This window comes from Cibotium barometz, chromosome 36 (genome assembly GCF_041138505.1).
Source record: "Cibotium barometz isolate CiBa-2024 chromosome 36, ASM4113850v1, whole genome shotgun sequence".
In the NCBI taxonomy this organism is placed as follows: domain Eukaryota; kingdom Viridiplantae; phylum Streptophyta; class Polypodiopsida; order Cyatheales; family Cibotiaceae; genus Cibotium; species Cibotium barometz.
Window position 1 is genome coordinate 12596043 of NC_141081.1, and position 8300 is coordinate 12604342.

Here is an 8300-nt window from a genome sequence, read left to right on the forward strand (position 1 = left end):
CTCCCAGATATGATGGTAAGGTTTTCATTGTATGCTTACTTCTAGGAGAAACAATTGTTTGAACTTCCTCCTGGATGCTTGGGCGTCCAAAGTTGTTTTCCGTGCCCCTGGTAAAATCCACCTCAGAGAATGGAGGCGAACTAATAGAGGACATGTTCTCATTAACTTTCTCATGAACTGCGGCCCACATCTCATTTGCCATGTCCTCATTAGCATCAATAACTTCATCATTGCATGGGAAGACAAGGCTAGGTGGTGGCAGATTACCTCCTTTCAATTGGGTGTCAATTGGTGCAGACCTTTCGCTATGAGCTTGTGAAATGAGCTCACTTTTCATTTCCCGACTTGATGATACTTCCGGTATGGTTTCTGATGTTGGCTTAAGAGAGGTTGGGCCCCGAGGAATAGGTGGTGGTGGTCTCTCAAGTATTGACTGAGCTTCCCTAATGAGTTGCTGATGTACAGCTAGATTGATCTTCTCCTCACGAGGGTTTGGGTATTCTTGAAGCTTCTTGGGTAGCTCAGATAAAGCTGCAATGCGACTTCTATGAGCATCAATGATGGCATCTAGAGTCTCATTCACTTTATCCACAAAAACAGAACCCCCAGAACTATCCTCAGTCGTACTAGTCTCATCTTGTTTAGCACTAGGCCCAGGTTGAGGTTGATGTTCCTTATGCACTTCTTGGGATGTAAAAGTTTTATCCCTCATGTTTTGTTTAGAGGCTTCTTGAGAACTAGTGGATGTACTTTTAGTTCGCTTGTTTCGGTTCTTTTTCCTCCTAGCGGTCTTTTTTCTATTGTCCACTAGATTTGCCTTTGCATCCCTAGTTCGAGGTGTCTCATCAGTCTGTATTTCAGCATTTCGTGTCTGTGATCTAGTCATGACTCTAAGTGGCACGACATCCTCATTCTCAGATGAAGGTGGAGATGGAACTGCCCCTACAAGGTTGAGTGAGACCTTTGGTTGAGAGGTGCCTTCCTCATGTGGTTTCAGCAAACAATCCTTTGGGAAGTGTTCTACACAACACCCTAGACAATATCTTTCAATTGGTGGAAACTGTTGTACTGTTGTATTGGATCGAGATGCTTGCCTTGAGCGATGTGGACAATCACGAGCCCAATGGGGTTCTCCGCACTCATAACAGGGGCCCATTGGTTTGGCCTCTACTTTCCTTGGCTGCCATTGACCTGAGGGGCCTGGAGTCCTAGGTTGGTAGCCGCCTAGCAACATCAAAGAGTTTTGTTCCCCTGGTTGAGTCTCCAGTGCTTGGCTTGGGTATGCGGGACTTTCAAAGAGATTTTCCTTGGATGAATATGATGCGTATTCCTCCTCCACATAGCCTGGGTTTACCAAGTCTCTACACATATTTGAATTGTCGTAGTCAACAACCCTCACAGGAGCTGTCCCAGGAGTAGGAGGTTGGGCACCAAGAACAGGTCGTGTTTGCTCTTGTGCCATCGGTGGCTTACATTCAAAATTAGTATACTGTTGATACATTTGTGGAGCCACTCCACCCCTTGGCTGCTCACGATCCTGTCTCATTCTCGCAATGCGAGTACATTCCTGTGTGGTATGGGTAAAGTTCCAAGCACAGGCTTGGCACCACTTTTTTGTGGGTTGGTTTGTGACTAGAGGAAAAAAGGTATTACATTCCTCTGTTTTATGGTTACCGCCACATGCTCCACAAAGATGAGGACCTGTAGGAAGTACACTCCTCATTCTCTGCTGCTGTTGTTGTGGCTGCATGGGTGGACGATAGGTCTCTCCCAATCTCCTTAGTACTAGGTTAGCTATCTGGTCTGGATTTACTAGCGTGCTAGACCTTGAACTTTGGTCATCACCCCACTGATCTCTAGTTTTCACCTCAGGGCCAGACCCATCTTGGAATTTGAAGTTATCGGTGAAATCCATAGCATCATGGCAACACTCATTGAAATTTGTATGCTTCTTTGCATAGAGATGTGTATGCAGTGTTGAATTTTTGAGTCCTTTTAAGAAGAGAGAAATTAATCGACTTTGGGCGGGCTTCTCATCTTCTGGGCAACGATTAATGTACTGCTTCATTCTATTTACACAGTCTCTAACACTCTCATTCTTGCCTTGCTTGAAAGAGTAGATGTGTGCTACCGTGTCATGTTGAATTCCCATCAAGGAAAAAGCAGCAATGAATCTCTCTTCCAAAACTCGTAAAGAAGATTTGTCTGAAGCCTCTAGTGCCTGAAACCAAGCAAGGGCTTTTCCCTCAAGAGTGAGTCCAAATCCTTCAATTTGAGTATGCTTATCAGCCACTTGCTCAGCTCGAACTGCTTGCCTAAATGCTGCTACATGGTCGTATGGATCTCCCGACCCTTCATACTTCTTTACCAGTTTCTGAAGAGTTGATGGCCTTACTTGTCTTGAATACTCATCATAGGGCCTACGGCCTCTCACTCTCAGTGGGAATTGTTCCTCTCTTTGGTAAGATGGTCCACATGTATCCAAAATTGGTGTGGGTCCCCTATTACTAGCCTCACCAAACCCCTCCAAAGATCTTGTCACCCGCATTTCAGGAGGTGCATTTATGGGAGGCCGAGTTGGCTCCCCTACCCTCCGATTGTTATAGTGAGAAAGATATTGTTGTGGTGTGACCTGTGGTCGCACATTTGGTGTAGGACGATATCTTGGTGCTAGAGTTGGGCTACTAGCAGTGGTCCACTTAGATGTTGAAGGTCCCTCTCTAGTGAACTCTCGTAGGGGAGGAGCAACAGTTTCTCCAAGAAAGGCTGTCTCTCCTGGTTTGGCTGTATTTGTTGAGAAAACTTCCATGAATAATGGTTGTCCTTTCCACGTGAGTTCCCGAATCTCCTTCCAATCTAAGGTTCTGTATTCATTGGCCCATTTATCAATTATTCGGTTTATGTGTCCTGCAAGCTTCTCAACTACCACCACCAGTGCTAGAGGAAGATCTAGCTCCGGCAATTTAGTTGTGGCATAATATCCCTCTAACGAGTCCTTATAGACCTCTTGAAGTGGGTCATCCTGTAAGACCTTTGTCACTGGAATTTGTCATACAAACTCCCATTGGTTCTCAGCCCCCTGATCCATTTTGCTCTTGCCTTTCCTATCCCTTTCCAAATTTAGATCTACAAGAAGTAAATCATCAATGGATGGCTTTGAGGACTGGGCATTGGAGGGTCCAGGCACGTCCGGCTCAATGAGCCAGTCATCTCTAGACTCCCTTGCTCTGGAAAGTTTTGATAAGTCTAAGAACTCGGTTTTAGAGAGCTCCCCTAATTTGTCTACATTTTCTGGATGGTAGGTGACTTCGTAGCGAACACCATCTCCACCCATGTACATGTTACCCTCGTCATTGACTAGAGGTGCTCTATCAAGTTCTGAGAAAATGTTTGCGATCTTAACAAGATACCGTTGTTGTGGATCCCTAAAGATCTCAGCTCCTTGAGCATTCGTGTAGACATATTGGAGTCTCACATTGAGTGTTAACCCCATGGTGTCGGCTTCAAATGGATTAAAAGATCTTGTGCGTGTCCTATTTGGGGCTAAGGGATGACTATTTGTCGGCCCTAGATTGTCCATGGACAATGAGCTAGTTGTTCTGGAGGAAAGGGTATCGGATTGGGATTCAGAAAGGGTTTCAGCAATATCTGCCAAATTTCCTACCGATTGGGTCCCACTTTCCTGCGTAGGTACTCTAGAAGGTGCCCTATAAGACGTCCCGACCGCAAGTGCATAAGGTCAAATTTTTTTGGTTTTTTATGTGTTTTTGTTTTTGTTTTTTGTCTTTGTTTTTGTTTTTTTTTGTTTTTTTTGTTTTTTATAAATATATATATATATATATATATATATTTTACCCTACCTAACTACTAAATGCAACTAAAATGAGTATGTGTGGTGTAACTATCTATCCTCTTTTTTTTGATTTTTTGATTTTATTTTAATTTATTTATTATTTTATTTTATTTTTTTTCCTAATTACAAAAAAATATGAATCACGCTAAACAAAACACTAATTATGCACAGAAATTTTAAAACAATGCAAGTTACCCTAATTATGCAAAAAATTAAAAAAAATGAAAAATTACAAAATATACAAAGAATATGGACTCCTAAAAACACATAATTTATAGATTTTTTTGTTTTAAAAAATTTCTATTTCTTTTCTTTTGTTTTCTTCCTTTTTCTTTCTTTGGTTGTTTTTTTTTATACTGTACTAATTACACAAGATATGAATCTACTAATTATGCATGCAATTACAAAAATTCTAAAAAAATGCAAGCTACTTTAATTATGCAAAATTTTACAAAAAATTAAGAAATGAAAATGGACTCAAAATACGAAAATAAAAATTATTTCTTTTAAAAAAAAATTCCTTTCTTTTTTCTCCCTTTTTTCGCTTTTCTCTCTCTTTTTTTTTCTTTTTTTCTTTTTTTTTAAAAAGGGAAAATATTTTTTTGTTGTTTTTTTATATTTATTATTATTATTATTTATTTAAAAATACAAAAAACATGAAAAATTAATTTTTTTTAAAAAAAAAAGGAATTCACCAACCTTATCCTTCACCGCTCGTCGCCTTGCCGAATTTAGCGCCTCACCGCTCGCCGACGTCTTTTGTCAGATGCCACCTCACCACCAGCTGGCTCATCCTTCGCCTTCAACGCTTCGCCATCACCGCCTTCACACTTCGCCTTCTTTTTCTCTTGCCGGCGCTCTGCTACTTGCCTCCTTCACAGCCACAGGAGCTTCGCCTCCTTCACAGCCCCACAGGAGCTTCGCCTTCTCTCTGGCCTTCTTGCGCTTCATTGGCCAGTCGCCTCCTTCGCTCTCAGCTGCACAGCAGACCTTGGCTCCTTTGTCTCCTTCCTCCCCCAGCTGCCTTCGCTTGTCTGCTTGCGCTCTTCGCGTTGCTGCTTACGCCTTCCACTTCTTCGCTTCTGCCCGCCTACACTCAGCTGCCGACGCCGACGCCTTCCTCTCCGCCTTACCTTCTTCGCTCGGCCACCTTGCTTTCAGCCGGCCGCCCATAGCTTCGCCTTCAGTAACGCTGGCCGCCCACAGTTGCAACACCTCCGCCTCCACTTTCAGCCACAGCTTCGCCTTCTGCAACGCTGGCCGCCCACAGTTGCACGTATATATATATATATATATATATATATATATATATACATATATCTATTTATTTTTTCTTTGCTGCGCTTGATGGAGACGCCTCCCCACAAAACAACAAAATAACAAAACAATAAAAAAAAGGCCGCCTCCAACACTTCCTACCTACCTCTCGCCAACCCCGTCAAAGATACAAAAACAGAAAGTACTTAAATCTGATTAATGGCGGGATTTCTCTACCGCAATGGGGTTTTCATTTTTTTGCTTCTAATAAAAAAACAGAAAACACACAAGGCGCCCTTGAGATCACACACTCAATGCCCTTGCAAACTCTACTCTAATCTACCCTAATCCACGATTTTGCAATCAATGGAGCACTTAGTATGAAGTAATGGTTAACACCCTTGACTAACTTAGGTGTGCGTTCCCCGGCAGCCGCGCCATTGTTTGGGACATCATAGCATAGCGAAGGCTACACTCCAACCCACACACTTTGTCAATCCGTGAATGCAACCCGGTTAGCGCATAGAGGCTATCCCGAATGGGAGAAGATTAGTTAACCACACACTAATGACTTCTAGTCCTACTCAATCCTTCTTCAACAATCAAGCAATCAATCGTTGATTCCTTCTCAATCTAACATAATCAACGCATCAAGATTAGGCTACACTTAAGCACAAAAATGCAACTTATGCAAAGAATCTAACATGCAAAGAGCTATCACACAAGCCTCAACTACACATGCAAAGAATCTAACATGCAAAGAGCTATCACACAAGCCTCAACTACACATCATTTCATGCACAAGCTTCATCACATGCACTCTACAATTCACAAATCAGATTTTAGCATCAAAACATCATTAAGAAATCTAGATTAGCAAGTGTGTAGACCATAACCTCATATCATTGAAAGTGTAGAGAATAGAGAGTACAAGATTGAAGCAAGAATGGAGATGGAGAGCCTTGGGAGAGCACATGAGAAGGAGCTATGGAGCAAGCTCTCTCTATGAGCCTCTCAACCAAATGACCAAAGAGTGTCCCTAGCTCTCAAATGGGCCACCTTTTATACAAAAACTCTAGAACTCCCAAAAGTTCCCATGTGGGATTATTATCAAGCCCTCTCCCACATTCATCAACTTGGAATTCTTTACAAGAGCCCTAAGTGTCTTTTTTGTTGCATCCTTGTATTGATCTTCATTCGTCATGCAACATGAGCTATGGTGGATCAAATGCAAGGATCAACATGATTAGCAAGTAATTAGAAGGTGATTAAGATAAGATTAGTGTACAATTAATCTAATAGCTTAATGTAGGCATGGATACTCAAAAACTAGCCAGTTCTCATTACACCAGCCTCAATTTAGAAGGTGATTAAGAAAAGATTAGTGCACAATTAATCTAATAGCTTAATGTAGGCATGAATACTCAAAAACCAGCCAGTTCTCATTACACCAATGCCTCAATTTATAGATTTTACATCCACAAGATGCCAAGCATCTAATCCCATTGATTTCTCCTTGATTTGTGCCACCTCCCCTACACCTAGGGACACCTTTTCCTAGAATCTTTCCACACCCCTATATTCACTCATGCTACCCTTGATTCTCTCATTCAGTAGATTCTTCTCACCTTTTCACTGCTATCCACTCAATTACAAACTCCCTTTTACAATCTCTACCTAAGGGCTTGTTCTTGTATACACCCATTCATTTGCATATTTTAACACCTCCCATCAAAGTGAATAATTCTAGCACACCTAAACCCTATACCAAGTTTCCCTCTTACTTGGTAGCCTTAAAACAGGTACCTCAAGTCCCTAACTCATAGTCCTTGCTCAATCCTTGACACTCTCATTACACCAATGCCTCAATTTATAGATTTTACATCCACAAGATGCCAAGCATCTAATCCCATTGATTTCTCCTTGATTTGTGCCACCTCCCCTACATCTAGGAGACCTTTTCCTAGAATCTTTCCACACCCCTATATTCACTCATGCTACCCTTGATTCTCTCATTCAGTAGATTCTTCTCACCTTTTCACTGCCTGCTACTACCCACTCAATTACAAACTCCCTTTTACAATCTCTAGCTAAGGGCTTGTTCTCGTACACACCCATTCATTTGCATATTTTAACACCTCCCGTCAAGTGAATAATTCTAGCACACCTAAACCCTATACCAAGTTTCCCTCTTACTTGGTAGCCGCAGGTGCCTCAAGTCCCTAACTCATAGTCCTTGTTGCATAGTCTCCTTGACACTCTCTCTCTATGTGTCTAAGCTACTACAAGTGCCCGTAACTTTGACTAAAGTGCTCACACATACACCTACATCATCAGTGGCTCAGAGGTGGTTTTACTCTATTGGGGTAGGTTACATTGGGTTGTGGGGTTTTCTCTCTCTTTCTCTCTCAAAAAAGATATCACGACTCCTCTACCTTGGGAGTCTCCATGAAGTTTGCCGATGCCGATCCTTCTTCATTTGGTTTGCTGTAGCAGTCTCTAGCCATGTGTCCTGGCTTCCCATAGTTATGGCAAGTGAAGGTCCTTCCTCCTCCCTTGCCTCTTCCTCGTCCTCGTGCTCGTGTGAGTGGGTGTAGAATGCTTTCTCCTCTCCAGTTGTTGGGTCCCCTTGGGTCTCCTCTCCAGTTGTTGGGTCCAATCCTTTCTTCTCTTTGACCTTGTTCTCTTGCTCTAGTAGAGCTCCTTTTATCTCATGCAGCTTCAAACCTAGTACATTCTTTAAGGTTGCCACAATGGTCTCATACTCTCCCTTGTCCACACTCTTTAGAAGCACTGCTAGTGTCTCGTCATCTTCTACTTTCTTCCCAATGGCTGCAAGTTGTTGTTTAATGCTTTTGTATTTGTTCAAGTGTGTGGTTAGAGGTTCACTATCCTTTATGTCAAGTTTGTAGAATTGCATTAGCAGATTTATCTTTGAATTCTTTGCTTGAGTGCTAAATAATTTATTAAGTTCATCCCATGCATCTTTAGCTTGTTGTATCCCTGCAATGTGGTGAATGATTTCATCATTTAAGCTAAGTACAATGAGTCCTAATGCTTTCTCATTTCTGTTCTTCCACTCATTCTCCCCATTCTCCATTGGACATTCATCTCTTCCCCCAACTAGCCCCCATAGATTCTTGCTCATGAGCAAATACATGGTCTTTGTTTGCCATGTATGGAATTGCTC